General features: G+C 46.2%; 1 protein-coding gene across 2 annotated transcripts in view; it reads right to left on the bottom strand.

The window, feature by feature from the left end:
• SETBP1 (SET binding protein 1) overlaps nt 1-14,104 on the bottom strand; it is a 347,277-nt gene that overhangs the window by 52,587 nt on the left and 280,586 nt on the right. The gene's annotated exons all lie outside the window — the stretch shown is intronic.

Here is a 14,104-nt window from a genome sequence, read left to right as displayed (position 1 = left end):
TGTACATGTATCCTACCCCTAACGCACTGTGGGATCTCCCATCCTAGAGCTGGTGCACATTTCTGTGGGATCCGCACAGTGTCATGGTCGGGAGATTGATCAATTTGACCTGATCGCATGAATTATGATTTCTTACTGAATATCATATGCAATTCTGTCAGCATCTAGTTATAAAAGTAACACTCACCTTTTAAAATTAGAGTTTTGTGGGCAATTCTTTATTGTATAATTAAAATGTTCTAAAAGACCCTGGCTGGTGTGGCTCAGTGGTTGGAACATCAGCTCCAAAGGGTCACAGGTTCGATTCCCAGTCAAGAGCATGTACCTGGGTTGTGGTTTCAATCCCCAGCCCTGGTTGGGGCGAATGCAGTAGGCAGCCAATGTATATGTCTCTCTCATATTGATGTTTCCCTCTCTCTCCCTTTTCCCTCCCTCCCTCCCACCCTCTCTGCAATTAAATGGAAAAAATATTCTTGGATGAGGATTTTTAAAAAATTTTTTTTCTAAGAGGGTAGAGCTTAAGTTAAGTGTTCTTACAACAACAATAAAAAATAATAACAGAGGAGATGGGGGAAACTTTGGGAAGTGATGGGCAAATCCATGGCCTCGATGCTGGCGGTGATTTCATTGGTGTAAACTTATTCTCAACCACAGAGTTGTATACATTAAATATGCACTACTCCCTACATATAAATTATGCCTGAATAAAGTGGCTAAAAAACAAATAAACAACTTGCTATAAAGCTAAAATAAAATTAGAGTTTTGCTTTCCTTCAGATTCTAGCCTAAGTCCACACTAGTTGTTACCCATGACCTTGAGAAATGACTTAACCCCCTTAAGCCAGAATTTTCTCATCCGTCAATATCAGCAGTACCCAACTCCACGGGGGTGTGGTGAGGAATAAATCAGTAGTACACGCACCGTATTTAGCATAATGTCTGGCACATGGTCAATGCTCCTTTGTTGCTTTTGTTGTTAATATTTTCAGGTAATTGTTAATTAAGTGAGGGGGCAGGAGTCCTGGAAACTGTTTTCTTGGTAAGTCCCGTGAGAACCATCAATGATACATGCCTTCTCAGCACTGTTTCCATAAACGTCTGGGCTGCCTTCTTGTGTACTTCGTTATTTGTTTTAGGAATGCAGACACATGATAAGATCTGCCTAAGCCAAAAAATGACATGCCACCTATCACCATATCACTGCCAAGTTCCTAAAAAGGTAGAGAGCAAAGTTATAGCAAGCGTGTGTGTGCGAGCCATCCACAGTGTGTGAATTTACCCATATGCTGGGGTGAAAGCACCAGGTGATCTTTAACCAAAGTGCTTTGGGGCCCTGGTCAGGCCTCCCTTGGGGCCCCACTGAGCCCGACTCTCCAGGAGGTACAGCTGTTTCTGACCAACAAGCACTTTGGGGTGGACTAGGAGAAGGTGGAGATGGGCCCGCAGTGCCGAGGTGCACAGGAGAAGGCAGGCTGGTGACAGGGACGAGATGCTGTTATGACTGAGGATGTTTCCTTTCCTGTTCCTCCCGCCGTGCTCAGTAACAGCCTCCGAGGCGGGTGCCTGTGGTTACAGGCATTGATCTGTGTACCAAAGGGAAGACCATCGCCGATTGGAAGAAAAGGCAAGTGATTAAACAGTTCACTGGCAGCGGGAAACAACAACACAGGGGCTCACACGAGGCGTGAGAGAGTGGCGGACAAGAGAATGAGGCTCTGGGACTCAGGGGACCTGAACTATGGCCTTGCTCCACTGCACCCCCCATGCACAACCATGCAAGTCACTGCCTTAGCCTTGGTTTACACACCCGACAGGCCAGGTTAGCAATTCCTAATCTGTCTCACTCACGATTCCACAGAGTGCCCCCCAAAAGACCCTAGATGTGAACATTTCCGCAAAACATAAAAATTCAAACTTGAGTCATCATTCCATGCTCTCCTGGAGTCATAAACATATTAACCAAGGGCCTGAGCAAACCTGTGAATGATAATGAATTGGGCTGAAGGATCATTTAAAAAAAATTTAAAAATCCTGCCAAGAGAGAACAAGTGTGTTATCATCTCCCATGCCCCCCAAAAGCCAGAGCTCTACTGAACCACCCACCGAGGTTAGATTATGTCCCATAATATAAAACCTGGCACAACCACTATCTTTCCCACTGTGGGGGAGACACAGCGCCCCTCCATGCTCCAGGCTACACGCATCCGAGATGGAGGCCACTTCTCCAAGGCAGAGCTGCTAACCTGGCACACACCTGGTTGCCACGGGGAACCTGGCAGCGGCACCTGCTGCTGCATCTGCAGCTGAGCTTCCCCTTGGCAAACACCAGAAAGCATTTGAGAGGTTGGCTGCGGGGCCCAGTGCTGAGCGTGGAACTCCTCCTGGTGCCCTGCAGGCATGGTTGGCGGCGGGGAGGAAACACAGTTCTCCTTGCATCCTCCCTTCTGAGAACACGACTTCTGAGGGGCCCTCATTAAGAGGAGTGTTGCCACCGCAGCGCAAGGTGGCAATCCTCTCCCCAGTCCCCTTCATTCTTCATCCGTGCAAGCGGGCTCTGGGTAAGGCGCCACTCTGCCCCAGAGCCAACGAGACACACTCTCTTTCTGCTCTGTTGTCAGAGCCGCTGTGCACAAACTGGAGCCCCAAGCCAACCCAACCGGATGGCAAAGAGTGGAGGTGGGCCCGGCCCTCCTCCCCACCTGGTTGCTGAAGTGCTGACCCCCAGCCCACGCCAGGAGCTGGGGTCTGCTCTTCTAGCTTGTAGAGTGGTCAGACCTTGGCGTTAGTTGGAAGAAAGAGAGCCAGGGAGTTCGGGGACTTATTTTTGCTTCCCTTTTATACCTCAAGGTATTATTCCCATTTCGCTGAGGGGGAAATGGAGGCTTAGAAATCTCAAATATTTTACCTGAGGTCAGACCTGTTGGGCAGTTGGAGTCAGAAGGGGCAGCTGGTCTAGCAAATGGCAAAGTCTCTGCTCTCTGAACCTTCTCAGGCTGCTCTTTTGGAAGAGGAACTGGACGTGATCTTCCATATCATCACTTCCCTAGGAGCGGGTCCCTAGGAGCGGGTCCTGAGCTGTCCTTCTAATGTAAATGATAAGTGTCCTTATGAAAAGGGAATCTTGGCTACGGTCACACACACAGGGCACATGCCATGCTAACATGAAGGCAGAGATCAGGGTGATGTGCGTACAAACTGCTCACTCGCCCTTTAACTGTTCTTTGTAAGTTTGTTCAGAGTCTCCACAGCTGCCTCGGTTTCCCAGGGCTGCCATGACAGGTCACACAGGCTGGGAGCTGAAGCCACAGACATGCACTGTCTCCCAGTTCTGAAGGGCAGAAGTCCAAGGTCAAGGTGTGCACAGGATTGGATCCTTCTGGGAGCTGCCAGGGAGGAGCTGTCCCGTGCTCTCCTTGCTCCTGGTGGCTACCTGGCAAACGCTGACATTATATATTCACTAGAGTGCTGAGTAAAGGGAGAAATGTGCTGGTTAAGAGATTACAACTTCATGAAGCGGGGGAGGGCTGGAGTCAGGACTCAAATAGGCGTTAGAGCTTATTCCTTGACTTGGTGAGTGTGCATGTGGCTTTGCATTCTATCCCCTCCAACCATTGCTAGGATGTCAATATCTCTTTCCCTGAGTTTTATTTTATGCCTCCTCTTTATATCAAGTCCTGAGCCCTGATCCAGAGTGCATTTTTCTGTAAGCTGGTCTGGGTAGCCAGGAATTTCTTTCTCAATTTTAAAACTATGACACAATCTCTATTAGAGGCCACATCTTCAACTAGGCCTACCTCCTGGTCCAGGGGCTGAATATTCTTCTCAGTCTTCCCATTAGAAATACTGCCATTATACCTCCTTTCACTTAACTTAGGGTAAGACTAAGATTGTTTTGAAAATCACCTAAGTTTTGAGAATATTTAGAGGGTTGACCCTTAAGACTCTTAGTAAATTCCAAGGAAAACAAAATGTGACCGTTTAGTACACTGAGGTGGGACATTCTCCCTGTAGAATTCTTCTTCGTGGAGTGATGATGGCTGGTGTCCATCTTGCCACAATATTGGTTTCATACCTTCACTAAGATACTGTGGCAAAATGCTTACAGTACTTTGCAGATCACTGAGCTTCTCCTACTTATTTACTGTGAAAAATAGCAGTCGCAACCCATGAAATTCCTCTGTCCCGTGTTGGCTGTCTTCCTGGTGCATTCCCTGACTATGATGATGGAAAAGCTTATCAGGATGGCTCCCAATGTCAATTAATGTTTTAAGAATGACACGGGGCGTGAATTGGAGAAAGAACACCATTCTCTAATCTCAGCAGGAAAGTCGGGGAATTGAGCTTTACAGCTCAGAGACTCTGCAGGGCCCAGCCACAGAGAGAAATACGCTCTCACCCTTGAGTGGAGCCGGTTTCACTGCCGGGGCATGGAAGGAAGTCTGTTACAAGCGGGATACAATCAACCTGGGGCTGCTGCCTTCATACGGACAAGAAGAAAGTGTGGTACAAATAAGGTGGCAGGACCTGGCTCTCATCCTTGGCTCTGTTTTTATCTATCCGAAGAGTTATGTAAATTCTCGAAATGTCTGTTTCCTAACAGGTGAGAAAACCAAAATACCCCTTTCAGTTCTAATATTCTCTGATTCTATAGCAGGCATCTGGTTACACAATAAAAACTGAAGATGACAAAAGCATGAGTAGTGGGGGTGTTGGGTGTCTTCTGCGCAGTGTGTGTGACAGGAGGAGCCATGCCCAGGATAAAAGGAGGGCAGTGCTCACAACACACACTGGGGCAGGAGGGGTGAATTCGGGATGCCAAGGGCAGCACCAGGTTGGAGCATTCCTATATTCATAGCATGACTGGAACCACAGGAAGTGGTCCCTACGCCAACTCTTGCTCAAAGGAGGCAGGAGTGTACATGGTATTTGCCAGGATCATGCCACATGCTGCCCAGGTGAGACTTCTATAGGGTTCATCAAGTTCAGCACTCTAGACATTTGGGTCAGATCATCCTTTCTTTTTTTTGGTGGGGGGAACATGAGTAGTTCTGTTCCTTGTAGGATATGTAACAGTGTCCCTCACCTCTACTCACTAGATGTCAGTAGGACACCCCCCACCTGCATGTGCGAGCGCGCAGGGGACACACACACACACACACACACACACACACACATGCACACAGTGTGAAAATGACAAACTGTCTTCAGACAGTGCCACTGTCTCCTGGGAGACCAATGGCCCCCAGGTGAGAATGACTGCCCCAGTGGGATATGATCTTACCAAAAGACTATGCACACCTAAGTCAAGTGCACAACTTTCTGAAAGGTTACTCTTCTTGAATTTGAAAAGAAAGCCACCACGTTAGACTCCTAGCATCAACAGATATTTGGGTCCTTGTGCAACTGAACGTCTTCTAAAGAGGTGAGAAATGTGGCTTTCAGATTCCTGCTGTCCCTATTCTTCATGACTATGCTGTTCCTTGTGCATCTAAGGGGGAAGGGGTCTTCCATTGTGCTCATAGGAGGATGGTTTGATGGTGAGGATGTAGGTAGTCTTCACGTGTTTGCAGTAGGAAGCGCTTGCTCTGAAGCTGGGACCAGAGAAGATCCTTTGTGCACACCGGGGTCATACCGGTGGTCGGATGCATAGACTACCAGTGTGATCCTGCTCCTTGAACAGGACGATGTCCACTGAGTAGGCCTGGACTCACATACATAAATGAGTCATAATAGAAGGGAGTCATCATGGAACACACATCATGCATCCCATTGATGCTGCCATTGTCCAAATGTTGCTCCAAATTGGGAACCATTAGGACCAGACTGGGAGCCAACCCACAAAGTTAGTCTCGGGATCCGGTAATGACCATGGGTTAGGAACTAAAAATACACAGATTGACTAGTGTGTGGACAGAGGAGGAAGATTTTCCCTGATTGAGACTATGTGACAGAAAATGCACCAAAGTCTCTGGGGGCAATTCCAGAAATATTCCCCAAATTATTTGAGCTATGGCAGCTTTGTGGAATGTGACGTGTCCTTTGGAGACATTCATTTGGCTTGGTACATATCAGTACATTTCTTAAATAGATATGAAATTCACATTTTCAAAGGACCCCTTAACACTGTCCCGAGAAGGTGAAAAGAACCAACTCCTTTGATGAAAAGGAAAGAAGCTCAATAATATCACCTCAGTGAGGTCACTGCTGAGGTCTGAGTGCTTTGGAGGAGGAACCACACCAGCCAGTAAAAACTGGAGGCTACAGGTACTAGGGAGAAGCCACCCACATGAGGTAACAACAAGCAGCACTTAAAACGTGGCACTGCCCTGGGGAACTTAGCAAGCTTAACAACATAATTATAAAAGACAGAGGGTACAGAGGGAGAGATGAAGGGAAGGGACGATGAATGAAAGGACTGTTTCATTCTTGGCCACCATTAATAACACGGAATTATAGCAAATCCTAAGTGCACAGGGAGAACAGTACTGAGACAAACACTGAATTCCAGGGGCGACCAGACCTGTGTTTTAAAAACAGACTCATGTGCTTCCAAAGGAATGCTGTGTGCTTAGTCTTGTTTATAACATGGCAAAGGATTCGAGAATGTAATATGCTCCTCTTAACAAAAAAAAGAAAACCCAAACACAACAATAAAAAAACCACCAAAAACCAAAACACAAAGATCTTCCTCAACCCTCACCCGCCACCACCCCTTGCCCCGTTCTGATCCCAGATCTGAATGATGGGATTCTAGAGTGAATTTCTGGAATGCTCAGGTAGAGCCGGTCTTTCATCAATGCAGCTAGGTGAGGGGGTGCCTTTGTTTTAGTATAAAGAGATCAAGGTGCGGAAGGGGAGATTTTCTGAGGGGCTTTTCAAATCGGAGGTATTTTTAGGCAGGTCTTTTTTCTCTTTTTGGCAGGGGCTTTGCCAAAAAAAAAAATGCATGAGATCTGGAGATGGAAAGAGGAGCATCTCCCTCTAACTGCAGGGACGGAATTCCGCCTGACTCCATTCTGTCTTGGACAACTTTCCCGAGGATCCTCGGAACGCATCCACACAAGTGAATGCAGTGCAGTGAGAGAATGGGTTGAGGGGCCTCATGTCTCTTCTACCTTCTCCTGGTGGTGCCATCTTGGGGATGTTAGTTGGCCCTGCTAAGCTTCACTTCCCTCACTGCAAAGGAGAAGAGCAATACCTTCATGGCGGGGATTTGCAAAGCTCAAATGAGAATGCATCTCTGTAAAGCAGCAGGGGCAGGCCCACTGGGCGCAGTCAAGACATTGCTCCTTTGCTGCTGGAGTTCCCTTGGAAAATGACAGGACTGCAGGCTGGCAAAGCCTTGGATACACATCTGTCGAGGAGGAGTCCCTGCTACCCAACCCGATAGATGGAGCATCTGAGGTCTGTGCTAAGGCAGCAGAGATGAGAGGAGCTGCCACCACCATCCTGTGTGGACGGCTCTCACTGTGAGCCAACATTTGTCTCCCTCTACTTTTACATTTAAAAGCAACAATAAAAACAACTAACACTTTTGGGCACTTACTTCGGACCATGCACTGGTCTAGGGCTTCTTAGATTTAATCCTCACGACTTTCAATGAGGTAGGAATTAATACTGTCCTCAATTTACAGATGGAAGATCAGACAAATTGAATCAACTAGTATAAAAGGGATTCACCGAGTAAGCTAATTTCCGCAATGGAAACTAATTACTATAGGTAAGAGGGATTATCGTCAGCTAGGCTGTTCTAACTTTCTATCACATTGTGTGTATGTGTAGACAAAGCCCCAAGTTCATGATCCATCAGTATAAGATAAAATGATGCAGGTGACATGGATGTACAATGCACACTGCAGAAGTCCCAGAGTTCTTTTCAGGTGTCATTTAGTGGGTGACATCAAGACTGCAGACTTTTCACCTTCCTACTCACTCACAGTACACATAACATTCAAAATACTAAGAGTACTAAAAAATAATTAATATTATATTTTTGTACTTGCAAAGTGTCATTCCTATGCTGAGTTCTGGATGCTCTGAAATGCTTAATTCACCAGAACTCATTGGAAATGTTTGGTTCTCAGCCACCATAGGGCTCAGAAGGAGTATGGCCCATGAGGACGCCCACTCCTGCATAACTGATCATCTGGTCCAGGAGACCAGACTTGCCTGTAAGATTCTCATCAAACAACTCAGAACTACGCACAAGAAAATCTCATATTGATCACCAAAGCTATAGGAGAGAAAAAACAGAGAAAAGGAATGATTTTTAAGAGCTGGAATAAATAGTAAGAGCTGCTCTACTTACTGGTAAGAGTGAGGCCTTAGTTGCAGTTAGAAGGACCTTCAGAATTCCAGAATTATTAACTGCTTATTACATAGGAATCAGAAGATTCTATTCCCAAATATATAAGGTTAACATTAACAGCTTAAGACATCATTAGCTCTGATTCGGCTGGGTGCCTGGAAATCTCTTCTCATGCCTTTTTTCTCATCAAGCCATAGTGGTAGAGTAGCAAGTGTTTTCTGTTAGGGCTATTTTAGACCTACTTCTCATAAAACAGCAGTAAATAATACTGTTATGGAGTTCTAGGACTGCAGGTAGGTACACCATAAACCCACATCCCCGTGGATTTACCTCCCTGTATCTGACCTTTCCCAGCATCAACCCCAGTGTTTGACCGGATTGCTCCATGGTGGGTAGAGGTGAGCGAAAGGCACATTGGAAGGTGCCTGTATTTCTACGCATCTTCCAATCGAGGACCAGAGAGCTATCTCCAGATCGAGCTGTCTATGGAAAAGGAGCGGCAGTCGTTTAGATCAGTGCTGGAAGCTGTGAATACAGTCAATATGTCTACTGAATGGTGCATATGTTTGGCTAAAAACAGACACATGGTTTATGTGTATACAATTTTAGTCTGTGCAGGGCAAGGCTAGGGTCCTTCACGTTCACCACTCAACCTTGATGAGAAAAGCTCTATGACTGGTCCAAAGTAAGGGAGAGCAGCCACGGAGGAGTCATATGTGGGGCGAGATCCTGCAGTAACATGAGACTGTAATTGGGCCACCACCCCACTTCTGCGTTTTCCACCCACAACTGGGACCGCTGGAAATGCCCCTGTCATGGCGTAGCTCAGCCCCGGATCCCAAGTCCCCTCTCTGCCTCTGAAATGCCACACAGGCTTTCTCATCACAAGTGCCCACCCACCACTGGCCTGGCATCTGAAAAGCCCTGAAGAACCATAAAGATTCCAATCTCTCCTTCCTTTAACTGGAGCAGGGGCTGCTAAACGGCCTCTCGCTGCCTTTTGCGTGTGGTGCTAATTAACATGATCCAAGTTACAATATGTGTTAAATATTCCAGTTTTGTTACTTATTTAATGAGCTTCGTGGGATTTGAACACGAGGCTCAACGTAGCAGGGGAAACCTCATAATTAGTTTCAATTACAAGAAGTTCCTACGCATGAAGACTATTTGATGAACTGCAGAGGGAAGGAACTACCGACCAGATACAAATCACTAATTTTGTTGCATTTATTATTACACTTATTTTCTTCCTAATTAGTACTGATTGGATTATGATCCTAATGAATGCAAAGGCATTTGGAATGGTATACAATGGTATGGCTTAGAAGATGCCAGCATGTACAACTGCTAAATTATTGCTAATTGTTATTTACACGAGGCCTGGAAGACTAAGTAATGCAATGCCTAATTAGCATTAAAGATATGGTATCCATTTCCAATTTACGCTAAAGCAACGGAGATCAAATCATTAGCTTAAAAAACTCAATCTTCAGATTCTAAGAATTGCACCATTGTGTAGTGACGTCCGCCTAACGGGATTGTTTTTTCTTGTCTTTGACTGCATCTTGCCAGGGTTTGGCCAGAACTTTGCAAAGGAATGCCACAGGAATACCCAGCATCCCACTGATAATGGGCTGCAGTACCTAACGATTAGAGCTGGGAGCCAACTGGCAAAGAGGCCAAGCATAAGGCCTGGGTGTGTTCCAGTAGTGGAAGGTGTATGTGCTTGCTGGGGAACAGGGTTCTGAGGCGGCAGACTTCTGGGAAGACCTAATCCCATCTTGATGTCATGGCGGCTATGAGTGAGGCCTGTCTGGAGAGCTGGATGATTGGCCGATGATACTTGCCCATTAGGGGTTGCAGTGAAGAAGATCACAAAGAGAAGGTTTCAGAATGGAGAGGCCTCAATTCCAACTCTAGGCCCAGCACGCTCAAGCAGGCCTTCTCATTCCTGAGGGCACCACTTTCCTTATGGCAAATGGTACCCCTCTTTCTCACCTGCTCTCCTATAGTAGTAAGGAGACAGCCTGGGATACACCCGTGGGTGGAGACCTGCCTCTGATCAGTCTCCCGCTTCTGCATGGGAGAGCCTACCATCTTGCCTCTTTTTTTCCTCCACCCAATTTCAACAACTAGCCCCTTATCTTTCCCCCTCTGTCTTCTTTGCTTCTGCTTTAGTCCAATGCTCCATGACAGAGTATGGAGTAGAAGCCAGAAGACCTGAGTGACTTGACTTTCCACAAGTCGTTTCACATCTCACAACTTGAGATTCTCCATGTTATGAAGTGAATTTACCACCTGCTGGGCTCTCCATTCCTCCCAGCGGTGCTTGGAAGCTCAACTGGGATAACACGTGCAGAAGCTCTTTGCAAATTAAAGTTGTATATAAATGGGAAAGATTCTTAGGTTCAGTTCAATTATTTTATCTTAATGGGTAGAAGCATCAGTGCCCAACAGAGTGAAGGTAGAGACAATGGTGCTTCCTTCCTCAGTATGCTGCTGACACTGGCTCAGAGGCGCCCCCTAAAGGGGTCTGTAGAGCTAAATTCCACACAAGAAGGTTCCCTTCTCCACAAGTTCTGAGTAATTTGTACTCCAGAGCCCTGCTTCACCAGGAATCCGGACCACGGCGAGCAGACTCTAGTTTCTGTAACTCTCTGAGATTGTTATGAGAAGGCTTTTCATATTCCAGGCAAACATCATTCCTGGCCATCAGGCTTCATTTAGAGCTGCCATTCTCTGCATCTTATACATGCTTGTGTGTGTGTGTGTGTGTGTGTGTGTGTGTGTGTGTGTGTGTGTGAGAGAGAGAGAGAGAGAAAGAGAGAGAGAGAGAGAGAGAGAGAGAGAGAGAGAGACTGACTAAAAAGGATAGTAGCTACCTGATGGTTAAAGTAACATAAGCTCTGTACTGGGTTTTTCAGGTAGCCTCATTCAAATTTGACTGTTGAGTTTTGAATTCTCAAAGTTGGGAAAAGACATTTTAACTGACAAAGATCAGTTAAAATCATTTGGCAAGTTTATATGTGTGATATAAATATATAACAAATATATACTAGTCCCTAAGAGAATTAGTGATTGGCCATAGGAAATTCCTGATTTACTTCTTTTCTGATTAGTTAAAATAGACATGTGAAGAGAGCTTTATGCAATTTTTAAATAAGATATATCACACCTCATATATACAAAGCATATAAACATATACAGTGCACATATTCCATATATGTATTAAAAATTCTCCAGCTCTTGGTATTATCAGATTTTAATTGTTGCCAGTCTTTTAGATGTGGCTTTAATTCGCCTTTTTCTGATTAAAAGGAGGTTAACAATTTTTCTTGTGTTCGCCAGCTTATGTGAAATGCCCTTTCAAGTCTTTTATCCACGATTTTTTTTCTTCTTCTTTTTTTTAAATCTGGTTGCTTGTCTTTTTCTTATTAAATTGTAGTCCTTTCTTCAGAATCCTCCTCTATATTTGGTTATATAAAATGCACATATTTTCCCAGTTGATAGGTTATCGCTACCTTTATAATTTCTTTTGATAATCATCTTTTATTAAGACAGATTTATAAAATCTTTATCATTTGCACTTTTTGTCTTAAGAAGTATTCTCCTATATTGAGGTCATAAAAGGTTTCCTAAATGCTTGAAGTTTCACCTCTCACACTGAATTATATAATCTATCTGAAATTGGGTTTTGTGTACCTTACTATCTGGTAGGGCAAGTCTCTCCATCTTTTCTCCTGGAGTACTTGAGTTACTCCTGTGCCTGCCATACAGGCTTTCCCTGCAGTTTTAGGATTATTTTATAATGTTCAGAAAATCTGCTTCTGGAAATTTTTATTGGAATTTCATTAAATATATAGATACATTTGAAGAAAACTTCATACCTTTATGATAACAAGTCTTTTTACCCAACAATATATACCTTTCCAAATTTTATTTTTAATACTAGTGGCCCGGTGCACGAAATTCATGCACACTAAAAGGGAATTATTTAGAGGAAATATTTTAATATTGCTATTTGCACTTTCTCTATAACAGAAGTGTCAGATATGAAAGAAAATTAGTAAAATGTATATGAAAATCTCCCTCCTGTCAGAGTCTGGGGTGTGCCACGGGACCCAGAGTCAAGTCCCCACCCACCCACATGCTTCTCAAATTCACGTGAGACCCAGACCCGGTTAGCCCCACCGTTGTCAAGCCCCACAAGGTGGGAGGCACAGCCTCAGGTCCCCCCTACCCAGCCGCAGTCCCCCTGCTGGGTAGGGGCCGCGGCCTCAGGTCCCCCGGCACAGCCTCAGGTTCACCAGCACTGAGGCGGGGGGCACGGCTTCAGGTCCCCCAGCATGGCCTCAGGTCCCCCGGTCATGGTTCGAGGGCATGAGGGCGTTGACAACCATTTGCATATTAGCTCTTTATTATATAGGATACTTCAATAAGTCTCATTTTTTAAAATATCGTACATATATTTTGTTGGATTTCTTTCTAGGTACCATATTAGTTTTGTTATTGTAAATCTGCATTTCTATATATCAGTGACAAATAGACATACATATCAGGAAGGTTTTCCCATATGCATCTCATAACTTTCATGTTTTATACTTTTATTAATTTGGATAACTTGTTCTCTCTGGATTTCAGTGTAATCTACACTAATAAAAGAGAAACATGGTAATTGGCGTACGACCGCTACCCTTCTGATTGGCTAATCAGCGTATCCTTATGCAAATTAACTGTCAGCCAAGATGGCGGCCGGCAGCCATGCACTGAAGCGAGCAGGGAGGCTTCCTTGCTCCAGTGACTGCAGACTGCAACGTTCCCCGCCTGACTTGCAGGCCTCTGAGCTGGCAGTTTGAAACATTTTAACAAATATAGCTGGCTGGGATCTCAGAGCTGAAGTTATACATTGTTTCGATTATAGAACGGCAAACAAACCAGCAGTGGAAGCCTCAGAGCTAGAGCCAGAGCTAAAGCTGGCCCAGAAGAAAAAAAAAAAAAAGAAAAAAAGGAGTGGTTGGGAGCTTCCCGCCAGCCTGAAAGCAGTCAAAACCGCCAGCCTGAAAGCAGCCCTCAGCCCCTCACCCAGACTGGCCAGGCACCCCAGTGGGGACCCCCACCCTGAAGGGTGTGTGACCAGCTGCAAACAGCCATCATCCCCTCATCCAGGCTGGCCAGGCACCCCAGTGGGGACCCCCACCCTGATCCAGGACACCCTTCAGGGCAAACCAGCCGGCCCCCAGGCCTCTATCCTATATAGTAAAAGGGTAATATGCCTCCCAGCACAGGGATCAGCGGAGCCACGAGGCCTCCTGGCACCAGATCAGCATGACAGGGGGCAGCGCCCAAACCCCCTGATCTCCCTGCAGCTCTGTGTATGACAGTGTGTGGCGTCCCAACCCCCTGATCGGCCCTGCTCTGTGTGTGACAGGGGGTGGTGCCCCAAACCCCCCCCCCCCCCCATGGGCCCTGCTCTGTGTGTGACGGGGTAGAGCCATAACCTCCCCATCGGCCCTGCCCTGAGTGTGACAGTGGTGGCGCCCCAACCCCCTGATTGGCCCTGCTCTGTGGGTGACAGGGGGCGGTGCCCTAACTCCCCTATCGGCCCTACTCGCCCTACTCTGTGCCTGACAGGGGGGAGCTCCCCAACCCCCTAATGGGCCCTGCTCTGTGCATGACAGGGGGGAGCTTCCCAACCCCCTGATGGGCCCTACTCAGTGCATGAGAGGGGGAGCTCCCCAACCCCCTGATGGGCCCTGCTCTGTGCGTGATGGGTGGGGCAGTGCCCCAACCCCCTGA

The sequence above is a fragment of the Myotis yumanensis genome, unplaced genomic scaffold (genome assembly GCF_028538775.1).
Source record: "Myotis yumanensis isolate MYYU_CA2020_CCGP unplaced genomic scaffold, mMyoYum1.0.hap1 SCAF_7, whole genome shotgun sequence".
NCBI lineage: Eukaryota > Metazoa > Chordata > Mammalia > Chiroptera > Vespertilionidae > Myotis > Myotis yumanensis.
This window is presented reverse-complemented; position numbering and strand designations above follow the sequence as displayed.